The sequence below is a fragment of the Bicyclus anynana genome, chromosome 25 (assembly GCF_947172395.1).
Source record: "Bicyclus anynana chromosome 25, ilBicAnyn1.1, whole genome shotgun sequence".
NCBI classification, from domain to species: domain Eukaryota; kingdom Metazoa; phylum Arthropoda; class Insecta; order Lepidoptera; family Nymphalidae; genus Bicyclus; species Bicyclus anynana.
Window position 1 is genome coordinate 1770523 of NC_069107.1, and position 15609 is coordinate 1786131.

At 37.4% G+C, this 15609-nt stretch overlaps 1 protein-coding gene across 2 annotated transcripts in view; it reads right to left on the reverse strand.

Moving 5' to 3' along the window:
- Positions 1-15609, reverse strand: part of LOC112056402 (uncharacterized) — a 43769-nt gene that overhangs the window by 12422 nt on the left and 15738 nt on the right. The window lies entirely within an intron of this gene.

Below are 15609 nucleotides of genomic sequence, written 5' to 3' on the forward strand. Positions count from 1 at the left end.
GTTGGCGGGAACGACTTGCGATATATGGCGCTCGTCGTATGGTTGGCTTCAGTATGCTTGTGGCATTCTAGCCATCCACATTTCGTGTTGTGTAACATTATGGGTTACTTGGGATAGGCGGGGAGAGTGACTTGAGTGGAAAAGGGGAGTGTTTGTTAACTATCAAAGGCGCCTTTAACCCTACACACAACGTTCACAAGTGCGTGACTCCTGCACGTACTTTTTAAATCCATTTTTGAGCCGTCTGCTAAAAATATTATATTTTGTGCAATAACAACCTATTTCTACGGCAAACTACAGGGAGGGAGGGAAGAAAGAACCCTTATTAAGCGTTGGCCCAGATCTTGATCAGATTTGCCTTCGGATCAAGAAGACCTGTATTCGACTCCTGGGTCGCACTATGAAATATTGAACTTTACTTTATTGTAAGTAGAAATTCATAGGTATTGAAATATTTACATTTTACATTGTTAGGTTAGGTACATCGCCGTGCTTCGAAGAGCTTAGAGCACGATATCGTCCATCACAAATCCATGCTCGGATTTTGCTGAGATGCTCACAAAAAATAGCGTCTTTTGTCGGTAGGGTGGTAACTAGCCACGACCGAAGCCAAAAGGACAAAGTAACCATGACCTGCTAGCGTTCAAGTAAGCGATACCTACTCGTTTCCAGATTTGGAAAGCGCAGCTGTTCGTTTGTTGCCCATTAATTATTATTTAATATATTAATTACTAATCTATATCAATGAAACCGTGATAGCGCAGTGGATATGACCTCTGCCTCCGATTCCGGAGGGTGTGGGTTCGAATGTTATTTAAACAAATAATATCTAAATATCGCCTAATATCTAAATATCGCCTACAATGTCGAGTTGTGTGTTAAGGAAATGCTATATATTCATGAATATATAATGAAATTAAAGACAAAATTATGTGTGCGCTCAGTGTTGTAGCCGCATTCGGATCACTTTTTGTAGGGACGTAACTTATCTATGGTATAAATTTATCATTGGGATGTACCATATTGGGGTATTCTAAGTTATGTAAGTATATTAGTACAAAGATAACTTTGTTCAAAGCTAACGAAATGTTCTCATCCGGTGACGTCATATTTCCTGCGAAACCTCCAAAATGTCTGCGGCGCTCGCATTGTCACCTTTTGTATGTTAATTCTTATTTTCGACTTCCAAAATTAATTATTCTTGTTTCTTCAATTCAATTCAATTTGTTATCAATTCGATCCGTATGTGTACCTAATATTGTTAGAATTGCACATAACAGTTTTTGTACGAGTAAATATTTGTATTTGGCGCATACTTCAAAGACTTCGAATTGCAGTTTCTTTTAATTATTCTTTGCAAGTTAGCCTTTGACTGCAATTTCACCTGATGCACAGCTTGATGGTAAGTGATGATGCAATCTAAGATGGAAGCTGGCTAAAAGTAGTAGTAGGATGAAAATTCCCTTTCGGTTTCTACACGACATCGTCGATTTTCCTTCTACTCGTAACAAGTTTTGACGGCCTCCGTGGCGCAGTGGTATGCGCGGTGGATTTACAAAACGGAGGTCCTGGGTTCGATCCCCGGCTGGGCAGATTGAGATTTTCTTAATTTGTCCAGGTCTGGCTGGTGGGAGGCTTCAGCCGTAGCTAGTTACCACACTACCGGCAAAGACGTACCGCCAAGCAATTTAGCGTTAGCTAAAAAGTTAGTTAAAATTTTACTGAATTATTTCACTGCGGTTAGTTGCCTCAACTGGTGACAGAAGGGCTGGCTCATTTTGCGCAAAGGATCAGTCTGGCTGTCCAGCGCGGAAATGCAGCCAGTATTCTTGCCACCATACCACGTGGGCATGATTTGTATAGTTATTAGGATAAGTTAGCTTAAGTTCCTTATTGTATTCTTTCTCAATAAAAAAACGTTAGCTCGCTTCCATCTTTGATTACATCATCACTCACCATCAGGTGAGATTTTGTCAAAGGTTTAACTTGTAAAGAATAAAAAAAAACAGCACCCGTGCGATTAGTAGATTTATAAACTAACCATATCTAATGAGTTTATCGTGCAAACTCGAGACGCAGCATCTATTACAACATCTTTGATCTCCGCTGAATGTTATTTTCGCCTACGAGCGGTCGAATTCGTCACGAATACCGGGTTACTATTAATTATACAAATTATCCTGTCTCAGAAAACAACCTTCTACCTGTTAAAATACGACTTATTTTTCAGTGTTTCATAACTATTATAATGTTTGTTTTTGAATAAAATTGTAAACTTATTTGTACAGCTGAGTCTTTTGGAAATTGATAATAGACTCGCTGAGGCCGCGCGGTTACACCCGCGTGGTTCCCGTTCCCGTAGGAATACGGGGATAATACATAGCCTATAGCCTTCTTCGATAAATTGGCTATCTATCACTGAAAGAATTTTTAAATTGGACCAGTAATCCTGAGATTAGCGCGTTCAAGCAAACAAACAAACAAACTCTTCAGCTTTATAATATTATTAGTATAGATAGATAATATACGGACGCCCGCAACTTCGTCCGCATGAGATTCAACTTTCACAACTTTCAAAAAAACCTTAATTTTACCGGGAGAAATAAACATGTTTTCCATGCCCACACTAAACAATTTATGATCAATAATTACTTACAACACAATACATTATCAATAATTACAACAAAACTTTATTGCACAAAATCACTAACGCGACTGGCAGCGTGACGGTGTCCACGCTGCCTAACAAACAACTGAGCTCAAGTCATCATACCCTCTTATTTGATACCTCCCCTCCACAATAACATAAATAATAATTAATGTTAATACCATCCGTAATCGAGGAACTTGTAAGAATATACTATCCCCGTGTTTCTACGGGAACGGGAACTCGCGGGTGAAACCGCGCGGCATCTGCTAGTATTGCATAAAGTCGGTTAAAAAAAGGTTTTTTTTTTATTTTTATTATTACACGGCATCGTACCGAAACGCTAAATCGCTTTGTCGGTAGGGTGGTATAAGAAAAACTCAATCCGCCCAGCCGAGGATCAAACCCAGGACCTCCGTCTTGTAAATCCACCGCGCATACCATTGCACCACGGAGGTCGTCAAAACGTGACGGTGTCTACGCTGCCTAACAAACAACTAAGCTCAAATCATCAAATACCCTCTTATTTACCAACACTACTGATACCTCCCTTCCACAATAACATAAATAATCTTCCTACGGGAACTGGAACTCTCGGGTGAAACCGCGTGGCGTCTGCTAGTATTTTATAAAGTCGGTTAAAAATAGGTATGTTTGATTAGAAGTTAGAACATGCGAATGAGCTAAGTATCCGGAATGATTTCATCGCTTCCGTGTTTATATTGGTTGCTTCATGCAGTACCATTTACCATCATCATTTATTCATTATCAGTCAGTGGGCATACCAACCCATAGTTGGCTCACTCTTGAGCACGAGTCTCCTCTCAGAATGAAAGTGGTGTGGCTAATAGTCCACCACGCTGGGGCGTCCACTGGGCTAACACCTTATGCGAATATATGGGGGGGAGGTCAAACAGATCGTTCGGATCGTACCGGAACGCTAAATCGCTTGGCGGCCTTCATCCAGCCAGACCTGGATAAATTAAGCTGGATAAAAGCTCAATCGGCCCAGCCGGGGATTGAACCCAGGATCTTCGTCTTGTAAATCCACTGCACATACCACTGCGCCAGGGAGGCCGTCAAAATAGTTGTCTTTAAATGTGGCTAATATGCCATCTTCCCCAATGAAGGGAAAATTCATCCCACAAGCGGAAATCGAACCCAGGACCTCTGGATATGTAGCAAACTACTCACTACTGAGGTTTATATGCAACACCCACTTGTGTTTTTATATTTTTTGTACCCGACACGTCAAGCAGCGTGGGTGTGGTGGGTGAATGAGCGACGCAAGCGGCGCCCACGCGTTACGACACGCAGCCTTTATTGGAAAGGCATTTGAGAGCGGCCGGTAACTGGCGTACCTACCCGATGTGACAAAATACCTGTTTCTAAAGTATCTAAGGTATTATTGTCGCAAACTATCGCCCTTAGACGAAGGCTCAGAGTCACACAGCGGGCGATGGAACGAGCTACGTTAAGAGTGTCTTTGCGTGATCGAATCAGAAATGAGGAGATCCGTAAAAGAACCAAAGTCACTGACATAGCTCAACGAATCGCGAAGCTGAAGTTGCAAAATGGGGCTCTAGTTCGAAAAGCCAGTGGACGTTGGGGTTTCAAGGTGCTGAAATGGGGACCCCGCACTAGAAACAGGGTGTTGATCGACCCCCCACCAGGTGGACTGACGACATCAAGCGAGTCGCAAGGATTCGCTGGATGCAGGTGGCTCAGTATCGAGATGTTTGGAAGGCCCTACAAAAGGCCTATGTCTTATTATTATTATTGTAAAATGGTGATAAAAAAAAAAAAAAAAAGTCCTTGCCTGAGTTTGTTGTAGGCTCTTTTCGGGCCAAGGTGCGATTGGAAGTTGGAACCCTCGTAACCTTAATTTTAAGTTTTCGACTTTAATTATCACCATGATCTACTCGTAATAACATTTCCTGATGATTCAAAAGCGCTTGTAAGCTAAGCCTATTTGAAATAAATGAATTTTGACTTGACTTGACTTATGGCAACGATATTTTATACTACAGATATGTTATGTGCCTACAAAATCACCGCAAAAAGTGATCCGAATTTAACTACTTCACTGAGCGCAGACATGCAAAATTTCGTGTTTAGGTACTTACAATATATATTTATTGTTTTTACATTACAGTTCCTAAATAGGTACACAACTCGACATTTTTGACAGTATTTAGGCATTATTTATTTAAAAACCTTCGTTGTTTATTACAGCGGTGCCCGAATTCTTTTGACTTCAGAACCCTTTTTGTTTCACCATTTTTCGGCGGAACCCTAGCTTAAGAAAGAAGTAAACTAAAAACGGAAATACTCTAACGTCTCGTGGCGTGTGGTAGCGCGCCAGAAGCATATCGGTTTCCGACATGGTGCCATGGAATTTTGGAATGCAATATTTAAAACAAGTAAATTGAAAATGAATAACAAATTACGTTAATTAATATTATCACAATTGAAACGATTTACAATATGGAAATCTTGAATTTTCGCGGAACACCTAAGGGCCTTTCCTTTTCATCCCCTTGAAGAAGAAGAAAAAGAAGAAATGCACGGACAAAAGACGGCAAATTATTCCACATTTTGACAGGTTCAGAAGTAAAAGACTTGCTATAAAACTTTGTCTTAGAACAAGGTAGAAGAAGAAAGGTTATCACTTCGAGAACGTAGATTGAGAAGATCAATTTCCGATGTAAAACGGAAACGATCTTTCAAGTAGGAAGGAGACAGAGGGTTATAAAGGATAGAAAAAGAGGCAAAGAAGATGGAACTGACGGCGTAATCGTATTGGTAACCATTTAAGACGAGCACGATACTCGGAAATGTGATAAAATTTACGCAAACCACATAGCGAATGCATAAATTTTGAAGGCGTTCGAGCTAAGGCCCCTTGAAACGGCGACTTTATAAAATTAAGACAATTAGCCACCTTTGCTCGCATCAATTACGCATTAGTGACATATCTAAAAGCATATAATCTTTGCTACACGCACTGTTTAAGGCATCGCAGCAGTAACCTTTGGCTAACCTTTTGAAAAAAAAACAAACATCCCGCGAGTTCCATACTAAATGACTGCAAAGATTCATCTCAGGTACCTTGACCGCTATAATACCCGTTCCTACCAGTACCATGACATCACCGCCCGTTGTACCACTCCGTAAGACTTTTCGTTTATTTTTGCACACAACCCCTCTCTTTCAATCTCATACAAAGTTCACGTTTAACTCTTTCTCGCTTATGCAATTAAGTGGGAACAAAGATCTCAAAGTTATTACGCAAATTAAAGACAGGAAATTCTCGTTGTGATACTGTATTAATTAAAACTCTTTAGTTTAAGTTCCTGACTTTGCGTGTTGTAAGTGCATTTTTACAGGGTTTCAGGAAAAACATGGCAACGAACAGCCAGATACAAATATAGAGTCCTTATAAAAAATATTTAAAAAAAAATTAACACTACTAACATATACAAAAGTAATCATAAAAAGCAAAGATTGTCTGGGTATTTGCAAAATAAATAAGATGAACGCACAAATAACACAGATATTAGTAATTTTGTTTGAACGCCCATACAAATCTAATGATCATTACGACCTACGACGTCATTAATTCGTACCATTTTGTATGGGACGTTTTTCAGGGATCCGCGGCAGCGCCGAAAATTTTACCCTTTATATCCCTATAGCTCCGAAAGTAATGATCGCAGATACCCTGTTACTTTTAAAAAATTACTTTACTATTAGCATACTCCTAATTTGTATACAATTTAAAAATCAGTCATCATCCCTATTGGACTTGTATTGCACTTAAATTCACCAACAAAATTGTCTGTCGTTTTTTGAGGACGAGGTAAACTCACACGTCGAAAATATTGAACATCAATAAATATTTAGTCTTTAGACTACACAAAACTATAAATTTTAAATCGTAATACACACACGTGTAATTTTAACACTATAAAACATCGATTCTTTATACGCAGTTTGTATGAAAACGTTTGATCATAATCAAATAGTTTTAACAGAGTTACTCTGCAAGTCAAGCGTGCGTGATGAAGAGTTTAATAGCTGGTCAAAATATCGATATTAAAAATCTCGTCGTTTTATCGTGGTATGTACCTGTTAAAATAATATTCATAATGAACAACCACGAAATAAGTTTAAAATCATTAGTCGGTATACGTTTTATGTTTTTGAAGTCGATTGTATTTTTATAATTGAAATAATAATAAACATTGGACGATTCTACAAGGCCCTTACTGGGCCGGATGTAGATCAAATAACATCTGTATCTTGGTTGCAATTCGGTGACCTCTTTGGGGAAACCGAGGGTTTTGTCTGTGCAATTATGGACGAAGTTATAAAGACGAGAAACTACCGGAAACACATTATGAAAGATGGCACTCTAGACATCTGTCGAGCGTGTCATCGTCCTGGGAAGTCCCTCAGGCATATTGTGTCCGGGTGTTCTCACCTTGCTAACGGCGAATACTTGCACAGACATAATCAAGTAGCCAAGATAATCCACCAACAGCTTGCTCTTCAATATGGCCTTATCGATTTTGAGATGCCTTACTATAGGTACGACCCAGCGTCAGTTCTTGAAAATAGCAGTGCATTGCTCTACTGGGACCGAACGATTATCACTGACAGGTATTTTGTAGCCAATAGACCTGATATAGTGCTAGTCGATCGGTCGGTGCGCCGTGCAATAATTGTTGATATTACTGTTCCACATGACGATAATCTGGTTAAAGCCGAAAAGGAAAAAGTATCAAAATACTTGGACCTTGCTCACGAGATTACCGCCATGTGGAATGTTGAGTCAACTATTATTGTTACGATAGTTGTTTCAGTCAATGGTCTTATAGCGAAAAGCTTCGACCAACACCTTAAGAAGCTTTCGCTTAACTGTTGGATCAAGAGTCGGATACAAAAGGCAGTGATTCTTGAGACGGCGCGATTTGTGAGGAGGTTCCTCACTCTGGAGCCCTGACCACCGGTTGCTTGGACACTCAAATGTCCCGCAGCGGGAGGGTGAATTTTTTTTTATAAATTTTTAATAATGTTTTGTATTTTATACTTATATTGTTAAAAATTTAAAAAAAAAAGAAGTAATAAATAAATGAGAGAAATAAACATAACATCTTCAACTTATAAGGCCACGATTTTAACAGAAATAGATAGGTATTTTAAGAATGAATCAACTATCAAAGTTGGAGATGACTCGATGAGTAACACAACACATGATGAGTGAAAGAATTGTTTATAATTGAGATCGTGCTAATTGCTGTACGACCGATGCCCTCGCGCCGATAGCCCTTGTATGACGCAGCGGTGGATATAGCTTTATACTTTTTTTTGAAGCTGGTTAATACGTTACGAAATGTGTAATCGGGTGAGGCGAATGGACATTAAGAGGGAGAGTTAAAACTAATTTACGCACGCTTGACTTGGGGAGTAATTTGGTGAATGTGTTACAAAATGTGTAATCGGCCGAGGCGAACGGACGTTGAGAGGGAGAGCTAACAACTTCTATACGCACGCTTGACTTGAGGAGTAAGCTGCTGAATGCGTTACGAAAAGTGTAATCTGGTGAGGCGAACAGACATTGAAAGATAGAGTTAAAACTTCTTTACGACCGCTTGACTTGGAGAGCTGGTGAATGCGTTACGAAAGTTGTAATCGGGCGTGGCAAACGGACGTTGAGACTTGAGAGCGAAAGTTAAACTCTTCATCACGCACACTTGACTTGTAAAGTAACTCTGTTAAAACTATTTGATCATGATCAAACGTTTTCATACAAACTGCGTATAAAGAATCGATCTTTCATTGTGTGTATTACGATTTAAAATTTATAGTTTTGTGTAGTCTAAAGACTAAATATTTATTGATGTTCAATATTTTCGACGTGTGAGTTTACCTCGTCCTCAAAAAACGACAGACAATTTTGTTGGTGAATTTAAGTGGAATATAAGTCCAATAGGGATGATGACTGATTTTTAAATTGTATACAAATTAGGAGTATGCTAATAGTAAAGTAATTTTTTAAAAGTAACAGGGTATCTGCGATCATTACTTTCGGAGCTATAGGGATTTAAAGGGTCAAATTTTCGGCGCTGCCGCGGATCTCTGAAAAACGCCAAAAACGCCATACAAAATGGTACGAATTAATGACGTCGTAGGTCGTAATGATCATTAGATTTGTATGGGCGTTCAAACAAAATTACTAATATCTGTGTTATTTGTGCGTTCATCTTATTTATTTTGCAAACCAGACAATCTTTGCCTTTTATGATTACATTAGTTGACATTGACCTTATTTAAACGAATGTATCATAAAAATCAATATATTCAAACCCTATTATAATTGGTCTGTGAGACAGACACAAACTTTCGCCTATAAAATATTGTAAAAGATACAAATATAGACAATCTCAAAGAGACAGATAAGACCCAGTTTGCATTGTAAACTTGACCCATTTGGCCATTTTTGTCCGTAACCTGCTACTGACCTCATGATGTCATACTTGCATCGTGATAACAACTTTTCAACATTATCAAGCTATTTTAATTCCACGGGGGCATGATGTTTATAGTTATTTCCTTTGATTACTTTAAAATCAAAGTTTATTAATGCTAAGTCAGCTGTCAGCCCAAGTTTCTTGTTGTATTCTTTCTCAATACAAAATAACAAAAAAAATTAAGGTTCCCTCCTAGAGCTTAGTCGAAATTAAAAACCGAATAAGTGCGAGACGGATTCACCCATCGATGGTTCTCTACATATTAGTACGAGTAGGTATCTATTATGTGTTCTGTGATAAGTATAACTTCATCACGTAGTTTTATTTATATTTTTGATGAATATTATTATATATATTGTTTCATAAATTTATATATATTTTATAGTCAGTGGAAAGTAGGTAATAGCACCATCGAAGTGCACTTCATACATGCATTAAAGTTCTGCATACCCTAAGATATGTTTTCCTTAATGCAGATTTTCTCAGTTTGGTTAAGTTTTCTTACTAGTGCTTATCCTGGTCGACAACCTTATGGACACCACTGAATAGTACCTATAAAATTGTGCTCTTAAGTGTCGAAATACACGTTTTTTACAGCATTCGCGGTCATTACGTTAACTTGATTTTTTTTTAGTCTCTTGAAACTGGGTAACTAAGTAGATTTAATTTCAACTGGATTTCCACGAGATATAAAGAGCCTTGACAGACAGACAGACGGAAAACGAAGTGATTCTACGAGTACTTTTTTTCTTTCGCTGTAACTACGGAACCCTAAAAAAAGGAATACCTATACTTAGCCAGCATTCCGATAAGAATCAACATCCTTATTAGCGATTAATCACAATCAACTGCATCTAAAGTTCATCTTCATCTGAGATCGTCACCAATCTAAAATGAATTTATGGTCATCATGACACAGTCACATAAACATGCAAACAATTATGAGCATTACGACTCATGAAATAAAGGTGGTGTTTCCGTAAATATTTTTGAAATTTACTATTCGGTTGTAGGTTGTATTGTATACGTAGGTGTAGGTACAGTCATTATGTCATAAGTGTTGACAAGGACGTAGCGAGGTAACTAGTTTTGTGTATGTACAATATGACACGATAACAATACCTTTTTATGTTATTTTAAAGTGTACATTATAGCTAAAACATGTGGACACGTTTTTAGGGTTCTGTAGACAATAAGAAACCCGTACAGTTTTGACACGTTTAGCTCAGTATGCTAAATCTATTAAAACTCTGACACTTAGAGTAGTAAAATTTAATCTTGAAGTCGTGTCCCCTCATATGTAAAGGGAGATTATTTTTTGTCTTCTAACGCTTGGTGTGGAATGTAGTTAGATAGGTATCTCAAATATATTGTGGGTATGCAAATACTATTTTTCAATTTAAAGCGTAAGTGTCAACTATCAAGTAGGTACTAAGTGCTAAAGTTCAACTTTAAACATTGACCTCTTGTATAGGGGATCGATGACTTTAAAGCGCTAATTTTTGTTAGAGTCAAGTATCCCCTTCTCAGCCAGCTAAACGAACGTCAATAAGTAAAAATGTAATGAAATCAAAAGAAATACTCACAATAGAATTAAAATTTAAACAGTTGAACAACCAAAAACCACTATTATAAGTCGGCATTGCGGAACCCTACACTGCGCGTCGCCCGACACGCACTTGACCGGTTTTTTATGAAATAAAATAAGCACATTCTATTCTATTTGCGTGCGGCGTTCAACCTTCATACGTATCTGGAGCGAGGAACGTATACAAGATGCTTTTTGTGAAATCATTTTCGCAGAGAGAGCTTTGTTATTCTTACGCGCGATTTCAATCTGATAAAATTTTATTGAAGACTAGCGGACGCCCGCGACTTCGTCCGCATGAAACTCGATGTAAACTTTCAACCCCTATTTCACCCCCTTCTATTAATATTTTCGCATGTTTTATACATAATAAATAGTCAACAAATCATTTTACAAAAATATACCTATTTCGTGAACGATTTACATTTTAAAAAATTCAACCCCTTTTTAACCCTCAAGGGTTAGGATTTTTAAAAATCTTGAATGATTTTTTTTTAATCTTTAGTTATATACAAAGTTTCAACCCCTATTTTACCCACCTCTTAATTTATTCGTTACAAAAAGTATCTTATAACCTTTTTCGTGTTGTGGTCTCATATGGGTATGGTATCGTGTCAAGTTTAATTTGAATAAGTGAACGAATTTGCCCATTCTGTGGCGCTTACGGTCACTATACATACGCTAAAAACAGAAAAAATTAAAACCTTTTTAACAAAAAAATTTAACCGACTTCAAAGAAAGACGAAGTTCATTTACTTCGCCTTCAAACCGATTAATAGAAAGGAGATAGGTACGTTATTTTTTGTAGAGTTAGGTAATGCATCTTTGAAGTCGGTTAATTTTTTTTTTAAAAAGGTTTTATTATACCATGGACCCAGCCCTGGTCAAAGCTTAGAGCCGTGAACTTTGTTCGGTGGGCGGAGGCATTCTAACACCTTCCGCCCACGACCTGCGGCCTACGAGAGTTTTATTGACCTACACTCATTCATTTAATGACGAAATCAATGCCAGCACTTCCGATTTTATTTATGTGCTAGCAGACGCTAGTTTTACCCGTGTAGTTCCCGTTCCCGTAGGAATACGGTGATAAAATATAGCCTATGTTACTTACAAATAGCATGGCTTTCTATTGGTAAAAAAATTTTCAAAATCGATTAAGTATATCTAAAGATTATCTTATGTAAGAGATCTGCGTGTGTGAAGTCTGCCAATGGGGATGATGACTAGGTTTGAATTTATTGATTTTTATGATACATTCGGGTAAATAAGGTCAATTTTTAACCGACTTCCAAAAAGGAGGAGGTTCTACGTTCGGCTGTATGTATGTTTTTTTTTTTTTTTTTTTTTTATGTATGTCCAGCGATAATTCCGTCAATTATGGACCGATTTTGAAAATTCTTTTTTTGTTTTGTAGGGTTTACTTCCAGGGTGGTCCCATTTTTTCATGTCAGGATCTGATGATGGCATCCTGGAGAAATTGAGGGGAACTTTCGAAAGTTGTAGAGACGCCTAGTACGTTTGTTAGTGTTTCCATAAGGTATTTTAAACCACTACAACTTTATGAAGGTTTGGAGTTGGTCTGATGATGGAGCCGAAACACAGACGATGGAACTCGTCAAGGATTTACAGCAGTCGCCTTTTGTTTGGGCTTGATTAATTTGTATTGATGAGTACTTTCCACCTATATGGGTTGTGACTGTATTAAGGGTCTGGTGATGAAGACGAGGGACAGTGAAGAGAACTCCTCGACGGTTTACAGTAGCTACCTTGTGTTTGGACTTGATAAATTTGTATTGATGAGAACTTTCCACCTAGATGGATTGTGACTGTATTAAGGGTCTGATGATGAAGACGAGGGACAGTGAAGAGAACTTCTCGACGGTTCACAGTAGCTACCTTGTGTTTGGACTTGATAATTTTGTATTGATGAGAACTTTCCACCTAGATGGATTTCGAATGTATTAAGGGTCTGGTGATGAAGACGAAGCACAGTGAAGAGAACTCCTCGACGGCTCACAGTAGCTACCTTGTGTTTGGACTTGATAATTTTGTATTTATAAGAACTTTCCACTTAGATAGGTTGTGACTGTACACACGCAGTGGGTATGCTAACACTAAAAATAAAAAAAAAAAAATTTAATAAAAAAAATTCAACCGACTTCCAAGTCAAAAAATAACTTTAACTAAAAAGCAAAAAATAACATCCTACCTATGTGCTACCTACTGATCAGTTTGAAGGCGGTGCCAAGCCAGTGTCGTGTTTTAATTAAAGCTGTTTCTGGAATAATCACAGAAATTTAGTTTAAACGTATTTAATTAAAACATCACTGGCTTGGCACCGCCTTCAAACTGATCAGTAGGTAGCACATAGGTAGGATGTTATTTTTTGCTTTTTAGTTAAAGTTATTTTTTGACTTGGAAGTCGGTTGAATTTTTTTTATTAAATTTTTTAACTAATTTATACATGAAAAGCAAAGATTGTCTGGATATTTGCAAAATAAGATTATAAAATTTCAAAATCTATTAAATTTTTTTCATCGTAATTAAATAAAAATTTATACAGTTTTAGCTTCCTTACATTAAATGTGACATTTTTCAATAAATGAACTATAAACATAAACGCACAAATAACAAAGATATTAGTAATTTTGTTTGAACGCCCATACAAACCTATCAGCGAGCCAAGACGTCACTAAATCGTGCCATTTTGTATGGAGCGTTTTTCAGGGATCCGCGGCAGCGCCGCAAATCTGACCCTTTAAATCCCTGTAGCTCCGAAAGTAATGATCGCAGATACCCTGTTACTTTTACAAATTTGCTTTACTATTAGTATACTCTTTATATACAATTTAAAAAACTGTCATCATCCCTATTGGGCCAGCGTAGTGGACTACTTGTACATATGTTTCCTGTGGTATTGGCCCTCACATTCTGAGAGGAGACTCGAGCTCAGCAGTGAGCCTGATGATGAGATGGGTCTATAATGATGATAAATAAATAAATCGTAGATTCATTTCAGTTGACGAAGTAGGTTACATAGGCTCATTCTATTGAATTTAAATATTTATGTACCCCTCTTTTATTTTTAACAATGTTTATAAAATAAAAAAAACATTTTTTTTTATTTTAGCTCTCCTTCCGCAGCGGGCGCCCAAGCAACCTGTAGTGGGCTTCAGAGAGAGCCTTTTGCTAGGCTATTCTGTAACGATATTCTTATAACTCGCAAGTCCGAGTTTCGGGTTCACCTCTATCTCTCTCTGTTTAACACGATACTATAGAATAAAAAAGATAGCAGTGAATTCGAGACTCGCATTTGCGAGTTTCACATAACATCGTTAGAGAATAGACGTGCAACTGTATCCGACACTAGCTGACGCCGCGCGGTTTCACCCGCGTGGTTTCCGTTCCCGTAGGAATACGGGTATAAAATAGCCTATAGCCTTCCTCGATAAATGGGCTATCTAACACTGAAAGAATTTTTCAAATCGGACCAGTAGTTCCTGAGATTAGCGCGTTCAATCAAACAAACAAACAAACAAACAAACAAACTCTTCAGCTTTATAATATTAGTATAGATTCCGACCATTGATTCAACAATTTAGATTATATTTTGTGGATTTGTTAAGTTTTTACTAGATAGGTAATTTATTTATTTCTCGTTTAATTATATTCGCGCGAATGTAGGTTAGATGTGCTCTTGTGGCCTTCGTTGTGTTTACGATTTGTCAGTGTATAGATATCACTGTTTAGCTCAAACCACAATAGCCTACAGTTCTATATTTATCAGCGATTAAACCTAGATTTGCGTTGTATCCAATGTTATTTGTGGAGGGGAAAGGAGAATATTGGCTTGTTGAGTCGTGTGTAAAAATGAAGGCAAATTAAAATCCAAACTGGAAATCAACATAGCAGAGGGTGAAACAGGGGTTGAAAGTTTGTAGGAAAGCCTTCCATTCCATTTTCAAATTATTTTTCTGATAACTGGTGCAATAATCATGAAATGTGGTATAAAATTGGTCTAAAAATATATTAAAATATAATAAATTGGTCATTTATTTTTATTAAATATTAGTAAATAAAATGAATATTGTAAGTAGGTAAATCGATAGAACAAGACGACCAATACAAAAAATGTGTTACGAATAATTTTGTAATTTCACCCCTCTGGGTTAAAATAGGGGTTGAATTTTTTTAATAAACTCTGTCATTGCTTTCACATTCATGGTAATTAACTATCATTAAAATGTAATGGGGTTCAAAAGGGGGCGAAACCTTAGACTGGGATATTTATTTACTAGCGGATTCGCAGGTGTACGCTATTTTTAACCGACTTCCAAAAAGGAGGAGGTTCTACGTTCGGCTGTATGTATGTTTTTTTTTTTTTACGGTATGCACTTACCTAATAAGTTTTAACGAAATATTAATACAAATTAGACGTGGAATTACTATTGTTATTTTGCTAAGTACATAGATATTTATGTAGGTAGATAACACTAATGACAAAACACAAAAATGTTTCACCTGTGCGCTACTGCCGTCCTTTTCTGTTTCTCTACTACGGGAACGTTACCTCTCACTCTGCCGCCTATAAGCATACCGGCCATAGCACTTCAAGGCGAATTGGTTTTAATGAATGAACGTAAAGTTAAATATGCTGATAGGTATAACACGGTCGTTAAATTGAAGGTTTTATGAATAACTAGCGGACGCTCGCGACTTCGTCCGTGTGGTATTCAGTTTTTCAATAATCCTGCTGGAACCATGGTTTTTTCCGGGATGAAAAGTAGCCTAAATGTTAATCCAGAGTAAAATCTATTTCCATACCAAATTACAGTCAA